General features: G+C 36.8%; 1 protein-coding gene across 15 annotated transcripts in view; it reads right to left on the reverse strand.

Moving 5' to 3' along the window:
• SOX5 (SRY-box 5) overlaps positions 1–12,190 on the reverse strand; it is a 1,023,582-nt gene that overhangs the window by 246,373 nt on the left and 765,019 nt on the right. The gene's annotated exons all lie outside the window — the stretch shown is intronic.

The raw sequence follows: 12,190 nt of genomic DNA on the forward strand, positions 1-12,190 counted from the left end.
CAAAAGCATTTTAACTTTTAATAAAAATGGGTGAGTGAAGCACTCTTCGCTAAAGACTCTCTTAGTGAAGTGCACAGCTAATAAATATTACCTATTTGGATTCAAAGTGTGGGTGGGCAGATGTGAATCAACCTCTGGCCCTTGGTTACCATGAGAGTGGCAACAGTGGAGAGTAGGAGGGAGCCAAGGGGTTACTGGGGAAATAGGGGTAGAAACAAAAACAAAAACAAAAAAAAAAAAAGGAAATGCAACTTGATAGAAAGAAAATTGTGAGGAAAGATGTCTGTGATGTATCTATAATGGTCAATTAATAAAAGTTAAAACATTCTTACAGAAGGTGTTCTTGACTATTTGGATTGTTTCCTCCATCAAGTAACCAACTTACTTAGAGACCAATTGTAATAAATGCTATTGCCTACATTTTCCGCTTGAAACAGTATTTTCTATTTCAAGAAATTGAATTGTGTATATGAAGTGTGACAATTAAATTCATGCTATGTATCTCATTCCAAGTATCATTATGGTCACCTTCAAAGTACTCCCCTTGGGAAGCAATGCACTGATGCTAGCACCTGGTCCACCCTTCAAAGGCAACTCTTTTTTTGGAATTACCACCAGAGTTGTTGTCATATTACCTTTGATGTCCTGTATGTCATCAAAATGTCTTCCTTTTAAAACTCCATTTCCCTTTAGGTAAAGCAAAAAGTGCATATACAATTAGGTGTGTCTATCTGTACATCTGTACAGTACAGCTGATTGGGGGCCACATCAGATGCATAGGGAGGATGATCTGATACCGTTATTTGTTTAGTGCCCCCAAATTCCCTCACAAGCAGTACTGTATAAGCTGGTGCATTGAGGTGATGCAAGAGCCGTGAGTTGTGGGCCCATAATTTCCGTTAAGATTTTCCTGTTTCTCTATTGATGTTTATTTGGTCTGCTATGCTTCTCACAGTCAGCTGAACAATTTGATGAAGTTTTGCAATGTTTTTGTCAGTCTGCTTGTTACTGGCTACCCTGACCTTTCTTCATCAGTGCTACTTTTTCTCTCCTCAGAAAAATGCTTAATCCATTTATCCACTGTTTTCTTCATGGCATTATCCTTATCAGCTTGGACTAAGATGTCCCTGATGTCACTTCTACTCTTGTCCAAGTTAATAAGAATTTTAATGTTTATTCATTCTTCTGAATCAAGCTCCAACATTCTCATGACAACACCCCAAAACAATAATGAACACCACTCAGCAAGACACCACCACACATCCACATGAACACAGCTGTGAGACACTGAAATATCAAGGTTATGAAACCTCACTGAGTTGTTTGTACAGTGCTTCCAATGTAAGTGCATGGTGGCAAGTTTGTGAAGTTAATTGTCAGCTCACATATGTGAGGTAGAACAAAAGGAAAAAGCAGAAAAATTACACTGTATGTACTATAAATTAAAGCATGAAGTGTATGAGAATTAGGAATGCTCAAACTCTCAACTTCAAAAGACAAATTTATAAACAAACGAAGGAGAAGCTTAAGACAGCTTTCACATACCATAGTGTAGTAAAAATAAAAATGCATCATTCTAACAAAATTATATTTGCTTACTGATATATTTAAGAATTACCTAAATATGTATTGAAATTATAAGTAAAGCAATTATCCTACTATAAAGATGTGTTCACATAATCATTCATTTAATTGGTATCTCTGGACCATGATGAAAATAAAAATTATTGAACAAATTTGTAGAATTTCGTTATTATTGCTCAAAATTGTGAAAATGGTTGGGGGTAGAGAAGATAGAGGAGATAGAAAAAGTATAGGAAGAGAAAAACACTTAACATACATTACAATAAGAATACTAACACTTTAAAAATATTACAGAATGTTTTATCACTGGAAGTGAGAATTAAAGCACTTAGAGTCTGATGCTAAACCACTACACTTCCTGCATCTTCTCTATCACAACATATGTGAAAACAAATCATCATCTCGGCCTGCCAGATGCCCGAAAAGACATGAACAATGAAAATGGACATGATTCATATGCTAAATCAGCAACTGTAACATGCAGGTAGTTAAATAGTTAAGCTGAAAACTATATATAATTTAAATTATATTTTTATGTCTTAATACCCAATGTGAGATCTAAAATTTAGGAAAGAGATCCTCTGATTTAATTAAAATCATGTCTCAACATTTGCATACCTTCTCAACCAAAGAAGTCCATCTGCCTGAATAAGTTATTATACTTGGTTTCTCAGAACCTTTCATAAATCTTGTATGGTTCCATTTTTTAGAATAATTTTGGGTGAGAAAGGCCATTTAATGTTCACAGGCTTAGACCCGATCTCATCAACAGTGACACTTGGGGATATGTGTCAGCAATGATATGCTGTGACTACCAAGATTACAGAAGAGCAAAAAAAAAAGCAACCTGTAAGTGTCTTCTTTAAGAACTAGTGAACGAAGACACAAAAGAAGTAAATAAATAACAAGAAAGCAAAACACCAAACACCCCACGCTGCTCAGCTTTGGAGTGCAGGACATAACTCTCCAGAGGGACTCTCCCTAACAAATATTTTGACCTGGTTGTTTGTACCCTCACAGTAATCTGAAATAAAAAAAAAAAGAAAGAAAGAAAAGAAAAGAAAGCAAAACATCCAAAATTTTCAAAAGCTTAGGTAAACAGAAAACCAGTGGCTATAAAATTAGCCATGTACAGTCTATTAATATAATCATTTAATTTCTGAATTGAATGAACATACAAAACTAGTCTAATAGACTAATAATGGTCTAATATACTATTGGAGCTATCCTACTACTTAAAGATACATACTTCATTTATGGATACTACCATTCTCTTCAGGTTTCACAACAGACAGACACACGTGCACATGTGCACACACACACAGAGACATGGAAGATGGGGAGGCATCACGTCCTATCCACCTCTTCATTTATCTAACAGTCATTGGTAAAGTCCCGAATGTGGCGCTGCGACAGGCACAAGGACGTGACCTCATCATCTCCTAAGGAAGAGGAATAGATTGCACACAGACGTTAAAACCTTTGATTCATATTGCTATACTCTAAATTTCTCTCCCAGTGTTTTGCTTAAGGAAGCAAAATTAACGATAACAGTGCCTTACTTGAATTATTATATTAATGAGTAGAAAATAAATGTGCAGATAGATTATCTTTCCTAAATGCCAGTGTACTAGTGTGACCATAGAGTAAGAGTTCTCAGGGAATCTTCTCTTTATCAGACAAACTTGCCCTTAAAATTTTTACTAGGCAGTCATTTCCAAAACTAGGGACAAGGTCTCATCTGATCCATAATTAGGAAAATAATTAAATGACACTAGCAATTCTAAGCTAAATCGAAGGTAAGTATAGGATAGGAAAGTAGAATGGATTCATTCTTAATTCAACGAACAGTATGTACTACACACTTTTCCAGGCTTGGGGGATATTATCAAGAGCACAACAGAACTGAACTCTATCTACATAGAGGTGTGAATCACAGCGAAGCTTCTTTAAGATGCAAAATTTCCAGGTCACCAAGAGTCTAGTTCACTGAGTCTTATTTTGAGTTCCAGGAACCTGACCTTTTCTAAGACCTGAGGTAATTCTTTGATGAATAAACACTGATTCAGGTTATAAAAATATGGATAAATTATTCTATTAAATCTTAAAAAATCTGAACCAAAAACTTTCAAAAAATGACTAAGACTTAGAGGAATAAAATCTATTGAATTCTTCTTAGAAGGGCAAAAGAATTTTACGCACCACACTATCATCAGAGACATGCTTACACATTCTCAACTAAAAACATCCAAATATTTTCCAATATATTGCTATTTTATAGCTCTATGAAATGTAGTGTATCAAATACAAGAAGAAATCAAAAATGCAAGAATTAGCTACAAATTAGTCAGTACTATATACATTTCATCTATTAAATGGGGGGAAATTAAGAATATGATTTATGGATATATCATGATCAAAAATTTTGTTTAAAAACTTAAATAGACCAGGTGTGGTTTCTCCCACTGATAATCCCTGCACTTTGGGAGGGTAAGGCAGGAGGATTGCTTCAGGCCAGGAGTTCGAGACAAGCCTAGGCACCGGAGTGAGACCCTATGTCTACATAAGAAAAAAAAATCAGTCAGGTGCAGTGCCCCATGCCTATAATCTAGATACTCTGGAGATTGAGAAGGGAGGATAGCTTGAGCTCAGGAGTTCAGCGTTACAGTGGGTTATGGTTGCACCACTGCACTCCAGTCTGGGTAGCAGAGTAAGACCTGGATTCTAAAATGACATGAAATGAAATGAAATGAAAACTCTAAAGAAGGGATCATGACTCATGTGATCATATATCAGAAACAGATTTATTCTCCAGAAATATTCTCCATAAACATAATGTACTAAACACATAATATAAGTGGTGGAAAAATGTTTATATAGGAGAAAAGAGGAACTCTTGAGATACTAGCCAAATAACAAGGGCTCATCTTTGAATCACCGGGAACTGAGCTTGTACAGATTCAGAGAAAAAATAATAGAATAATGTGATTAGTACTTTGATAAATCAAAGACGAATGAATGAGACGTCTTTTTTATTCAGAAGTGTCTCTGTGTAAACTTTTCCAGGGGATGGCAGGGGCAGGACCCCAAATGACTAATCCTGGACAGGGTGTTATAGTAGGAAAGAAACTATTCCATCTACATCGTGAATATAATTAACACAGATTTCTAAGACAGCAAGGTTTTGACTGATTCTTTATTCTAAAACATATCAGTCAGTAAGATGCATAGAATCAAGTTTCATATCTAGTAACTAGGAGGAAAACATGATACAGAAACATTCAAAAAGATTATTAACTATGGGGGTGGTGGGGGCAGAGTTCTGCTAAATATTCCTTCTTGGTCCTGTGGTTAGCTTTCCAGAAATAAACACCAAATAACTTCACTCTCAAGTACATAAAATAAATGATACAGACACAGATTTATTCATAGGTATTGCCTAAATCCTTCTCTGTTACATACAAATATGTGGTTAAATTGATCTATAATATTTATATATAATTGGAACCCAACCTCTCATCAGGAATGTATCTGAGGAGGCGAGGTTGGGAAGAGCTCCAAGGATGTTCACCGTACTATGACACGAATTCCATGCTTTCCTGATGATTCACTGATTTAAAAGGATGAAATTTAAAAAGGTTAAGAAAAGCTTATTTGAAACAGTCTAGGGGTTTGGGGGGAGCGCAATGAACTGTCAGCAGTTAAGAAGTAAGGCGAAGATCCGTATTCCATCTCCAAAGGACAGATGAATCCCGTAAAATGACAGACCACCCAATTTTCTGACCTGTGGGTCACATAGCAAGCTTTTACCAACTTGGGAATGGTCTTTTTAAAAACCATGAAGGTCTGTGCTCCACATGTCAGAAACCAAAGGTATTTATACCTCTGGGAGTTTTCTCTGAGGGATATGAAAACCCCAAAGGAACAGCTATTGCAGCTCTCACAAAAAGGAGCAGAGCAGAGCAAGTCTCAGCCCACAGCGTCTCCTTTACAGAACATTAGAGCTCTCACCAAAACCTAACACCAGGATGAACACGAAGACGCCCTTGACTAATTGGAAAAATTCTTGTAATTCTCGCAGGAAGAGGATTCAGATCATACACTGCTAATAATTAGGATAAATTAGAAACACATACTTGAATTGTTCTTATGAGTTCAAGTGTTCCCATAATAGGAGTTGAGATCTTCCCTTAGATTACAAGCATTCCAAATAAATAATTACAAGTGTACGAGGTGCTCATAATCTAATTTACGTAAGGCAAATAAATTTATTTTTTTTAACAAGGCAAACTTGTAAACCTAAGAAATATGCTAAAATAAACATGTAAGTCATTGCAATAAACGTGTAATCATCAAAATTGACCTTTATTACTTGATAGGGATCAACAATGAAACCTGTATTATCTACTTAAACGTGTATTAAAATATATATTTATGAGGTTAAAAATTTAAAAAAAAGTGTTCCATTTCTAAAAAAAGGAAAGAAAAACGTCATTGTTCCCTGGCAGCTATCAAAGAACAAAAGAAAAATTACATTGTATAATGAAGGGATTAAGTTCTTTACAAGAATATTTCCAAAATGTTCAATTACATTAAAGCAGATACATAATCTAACAGGTTTTCCTGTTAGATGCTAAGTGTTGATTTATTATTTTAGTCCATAATTCTAGATGTCAAAACTTGGGTTATTTATTTCTATATTCTTCTTAGCAAATTGTTCAGCTTATAGCTCAACACCCTCGGAAATTAGAAAGCAACAAAGCCAAGTCCCCCAAAACATGTGAGCAGTTCTGTGCCAAATGGAGCTGTTTAAAAACCAAAAACCAGCACCTTCAGAAAGATACTTGATGTGTGTTTAATTGAAACTCCCATTTTCATATGCATTTCAGCCTTTCTGTTGTTGTTGTGACACATAAAGTACCTAAAAAATAATGATCAGTGAGACTCCACAGCATGGAGGAGAAGAAAAAAAAAAAACAAGAGGGAAAAAAAGTTCATTCCACACTATTTGAATTCCATCTAGGTAGTTCTCTATGGGGCTACGACCAAATCCTTTAAGCACACCAGCCTCTTACCTACAGTAAATTAATGAGCCATCTCAAGCCTTCATTCTTCACCAGCAGCTCCAGGCTCTCCAGTTGGACACCTACAATTTGCTAAATTACAAACGGTGACCTAAGGGAGACATCTGTTTGTTATAAACAACACCGTATTATAAAATAAACCAGGAAAATATTCGAGAGATTAAGATGATAAGATATATGTTAAATTGTGTTCTCGGGGGTTAATAGGGGCCAGGCGACAACTCGGTGATCCTCTTTTTTTCTCTTTGCCCAGACGAGTTCCTATTTTCCCATCAGGAAGTGAAGGCCTCTGAAGATCAACATAATGAAATACGATACTCACCACCAATCCGATCCTAAGAGGGCTCTATTATGCCATGATACTCACTACTACCTCCACACAATACTTTTATTAAACCTAAATGCATTAAGCTTGATTATAATCAATTTTTTTATAATGCCACCTTCTTACTAACGCTCATAACCCTGGACTCCCAGGGATGTACTTCTAATGAGATGGCTGGGGGTATTTTCCATTAAAGGTCTCTGTTGGAGTTGCTATAGTATTTCTTCTCATATATTTCAAGTTAAATGCTCCATTTTTATGTTGGCTTCACAATAGTCAGTCCCTTCTCGATGATTCATTTTCTATTTAGAAACAATTTGCTTCTTTTTCCTTTGTCCGGTCATGGTTTCAGAACCACCTACTTCCTTTTCCCTTCTCCATCCCCGAAGCCCACCTCTGCCCTCTCCCCAGACCACCACCTTCTACCCTAAAATTGTTTTTAGTGACTTAGAGTCAAAAATATTTAGGAGCTCCCCCCCACCCATTACCCTGGGCCCTGGCAGGAGACTACTACTCAATTAACAAAAACAAAACCCTGAATTATCAAGGCTATAACTGAGCCAAAAAGTACTGTAGCCATTTATATTATATGACCTCAGCAGTCTCTTGATTGAATTGCAACCCTGCATTAAATCAAATGCTGTGTGTGATTTCATAAATGCTGGGTGTGTAAGGTAGACTCGGGGGGCGGGGGGATGAGGGTGTCAAAGAGATTATACAAAAGAAAAAATAAGAAAAAAAATCCTTGTTTCAGAAAGTACTGGTTTTTTTTTTTCCTTTTTTAATATGCTTTTTACTTTGTTTTGGAACTTATACACATTTTGTGAAATTCTCTAACTGGTATTCCGAGGCATGTTTAAACAACAGAAATAATGGAAGCGTAATTGATTGCAGCTGGGAACTGTCATCCTCTCAGTAAGCTGCACCTACCTGGCAAATACTACAAGCTTGTTAAAGATTCCTTTATGAATTGGGCACTGTAAGAGGACTGGGCATTCTTTATCCCACATATTCAAATCAAAATCTTTACTGATTTACTTCTCGAGTTTTACTAGACTAGAAACAGTAAGTGGTTAGTCTGCTGGCCTCTGTCCAGTTTGTTTGGGCAGAGAACCTGGGGTACTTGTTTTATAAAGTTAAATATATCACAGGTTTACAAACATGCTGTATCTTTCTGTCATAGTGGAGCTATACAGTAAAAGCGGTCCTGTCAGTACACGGACTCTCAGAGGCTAAAGGAAGAGAAGTACAAATATCTAACTTCAAAATCCATTTTTGTGAATCAAATTACTATGCATTTCTCTCTACGTATCATTTTCTAATCAGGGACGACCAAGGTTCACTTCTTATCTAGAAGCAGCTATTAGATCACTCTTTAAGTTGATTTAAGTCAAACTTTCCCCCAAAGGGGGCAAAATTTAAAAAAAGAAAAACTAATAACTCCATGTTAAATTACTAAGAGAAAAGCTACAGTCAGTCCCTTTTCCTATTTTCTTATATTTGTGTAGCTGTTAGACATTTTGCAAAGGAGGGGAGCACCAGCCAGCCTTTCACAACAAAAGGCCCACTGTCACCGAGCCAGTCCCAGACATGGTGGAAACCAGCCCACAGGAAAAGGCCTGGCTCCAATGTTAGGCCCTGGCCGAGTACAGTCACTATATTCACTCAAATTGGCAACAGGTCTCAGTGTTCCTGGCTTTGAGCTGTGAACAAGGGTCGGGATTGAATAACCAATTATACAACCGCTGACTGAGTTTATCCAAGGTTTGCAAACTGCTATAATAGCCCAGTATTCAACCAACTGTTTTATCCTTTTCCAGATATAGTGTCATATCTCCCCTTGTGCTCCATTTACATGTCACTTTATTACATACATCCATTAAAAAGGTTAATACAGTGTCACACTCAATGCCTAAATGTTGCCTTACAGGAGTCCTGCTTCCCTCGGGGCGTTTCATAGAGACACCTTTCTCTGTCTTTCACTTTCTCTCCGCAAGTGAAACCAAGTTTCTGTCAAGACGACAAAACAGTGCATGAAAGCAAAAGTAGCCGAATGTCAACAGTTTCAAAAATACTCCTTAGACAAACAGGCTGTGCTAACCCACCTTGGTATATAAAAAAATGTGAAAGTTCCGAAGTGTGGCAGTTCAGACTAGCACCCAAATTTGAGGCGCTCATGTACATCCAAGTGTGCGCTTTCCTCCTCTGCCAAAATGGACGTCGCTCTCCAAGTTCAAGGAGACCTAACATTGCTCCCAGCGTACTTGTACGCCTGCTTTCATACAAAGCGGTGAGGATGGAAAGCAAAAATAGAAATAGAATTTCAAGGACTTTTCCTACATATCCACGCACTCGAAATTCCTGTCTGAGGGCCTTCCTACTCAATAAAAAGAGTAAGGAAGTGGTAGATATATCACCTAGCTAAGGAGGAGTTGTTTTCTGATGTTTTTACCTTGGTTCCTTTATTTTGACTCCTATACTTGGCCTTAACAGGTGTTTTACACCTAACTTCATCTTCTCCACCGAGCCTAATTATCCTTAATATCAATAATGAAGATTCCTTCTAGGAATCGAAGTCATTTCCAAGGCATTCTATGACAAGCACAACCACATTTAATAGCGGAGCTGGCTAGAAAGGAGAATTGCCCACATTATACAAAATCGCTTATATCCTTCTGGAAATACTTGAAATACCTGTCGGTTGTTTGTTTATCTATAATTAAAGTAAGATAAAAAGTTCCCTCAAATCCACAAATAGGACATTTTCTTTGTGCTGAAAAAAATTTTAGGTTTCATTATTATTGGTACATAATAGTTGTCTATATTTTTAGTGTTTGTGTGATGTTTTGATATAGGCATACAGAGTGGATTAATCCAATCGGGGTAATGGGGACATCCATCACTTCAAGCATTTATCCTTTTTGTGTGTTTAGGAAAATTCTAATTCCACTCTTTTTTAAGTATACTATAACTTACTGTTGACTATAGTACAATGGAAACCTTTCATAGAATAACTACTACTGAGAGCTAAGTAGTGCTAACTTTTAAGTGCTTTGCATGTATTTCTTACGGAACCCTATTTGTAGTTGTTCAGAACACGAACTCTGTAACTAATTGTCCTCTTTCACTGACAAGCTTTGACATCTGTCAAAATTAGATAACCTCCTGTGCCTCAGTTTCCTTATCTGCAAAATTAGTATATATCAGAAGTTCCTGGGTTATGAACGACATAGGTTCTGTAGGTTTGTTTTTAAATTGAATTTGTATTAAGTTGGAAAAGGTACATTTACTTATTACCTATAAAACCTTCTGTCTGCGTGAGCCACATGGCAGTTGGACGTTTGTAACTTGGGACTTATGACAACCTCCGTTGGTAAGTGTGAGTTGTATGTAAGTCCGATGTTTATAACTCCTGTATTGCTTGTTCCTAATATTCCTTCCATATAGGGCTATTTAAGGTAGTACATGACTTTCTCTAAGTACAGTACCTCCAGGTAGTAATTTTAGGTGTTTGTTGCCATCAACGTCATTGCCATTCTTATCAGCATCACCATATTTGTAATTTATCAATCACGTAAAAAAATCTCAAGGAACTCGATGAGAAGCAGAGCTCATAACAACCTTTTCTTTTTCCAAGAAAATTGGTACCTACAAGAATTTTACAAGTTTGCATGGCCTTCTTAGTACCAGTCTTCATCTACTGAGCATTTGGTACATTTAGCTATTTGCAATGCCGAAGTAGCAGAACCACCATTCGAATAAAGAGGTGAAATCACAATCGCAATGCACACGTTTCACATAAATGCCACCACAGCCTTCTTTTAATTCATTGTTAATTCTGGCTAAAAGTATCGAGCATGATTAGTTTTGTTATTTCGTGTCTAAAAGAATAAACACTTCAAATTTCTTGACCTACACCCCTGACTAATCTGTTCACCAAATCCAGGGGTGGTATAGTTAGGAAAAATAAATTCTATTCTAAAAAACAAAATTGTAAATCGTAAATGTAATGACTGTGCAGCCCTCTCACTGTCTGCGGGGCTTTTATTGAGTTACAACTTCCTGCTAATCTCTTAAAAAGGAAAAAAACGAAAGTTGAGATTTTATACCCTGGCACGTTTTGGAGATACAAAGATGCCAGTCATGAAGGCCAGTGTGGAATCCGAAATGCAAGGGGACGCATTAAAATGTTAATGAACATCGTGTGGAATAAGGCTGACATGCACAGGTCGCTGAGTACACCAGTTTCCTTACTTTGTCAAAGGTGGCGCAGAACGGGGAGAGGAAAGTGTCACAGTCAGCCAGAACCAGGTCTGGATCACGGTTCTACTCCTTACTAACAGGTGGATGTGGACGTGGGCAAGGTTTTTTAACCAGGGTCTCAGTTTGCTCATTTTTAAAGTGAAATGATGATGCCAGTTGCCTGATAAGGAGGAGGAGGAGAGAAAGAGTGAAAGAGAAAGAGAGAGAGAAACAGAGACAAAGAAAGACTAAAATAGTGGCTGATGCACATCAAGTGCATAATAGAGGATAGGGGCTATCAACACCTTCATCATTTCAACGTACCCACGCTCCCTTTTGCTGCCATTATGAACATAACTATAAGGAGACCAATTATATTGTTAAGCAGTATTCTAGAACTAATGACTCAAATGGTTATTTGTGGGTTTCAATATATGTTTTCTAAAGCAAACTGATTCTTTGATCTGGGCCCTATCACTGGACAATGGCAGAGAAATCAACGATAAAAGGTCCAAAAAAAAAAGAAAAAAGAAAAAGGAAACCCTATTCTTTAATATATTTTGGCTATAATATTATGGCATTATCCAGAATATTTATATAATGCGTTGCACTCAAATTTTGGAATAATACGAAAGCCTGGCATTGAACAATAATATTTACATTTTTCTTCCTTTTCCCCTAAAATTCTAACTACAACAATGTCCTCAGGAGTCAAGACTAGAGTTGTTCTAAGTAAACAGGTAAAATCTAGTTATTTTCAGTAAATATATAAAATAGAAATAGTTGGTTCGATTATAAAGCCACAACAAATTGTTAATGCCTTGACTTTGGACACGATTATACTCTGACAGAATTGGCATAGCAAGGCAAGAGCAGAAAGGCAAATGTGAAATTCTTCGCATTCTATCACCCAAAGCCCTTCTGTATTGGGACGTCCTCTATTTTTATACTGAGT

This window comes from Otolemur garnettii, unplaced genomic scaffold, assembly GCF_000181295.1.
Source record: "Otolemur garnettii isolate 467f Iridium unplaced genomic scaffold, OtoGar3 scaffold00057, whole genome shotgun sequence".
In the NCBI taxonomy this organism is placed as follows: domain Eukaryota; kingdom Metazoa; phylum Chordata; class Mammalia; order Primates; family Galagidae; genus Otolemur; species Otolemur garnettii.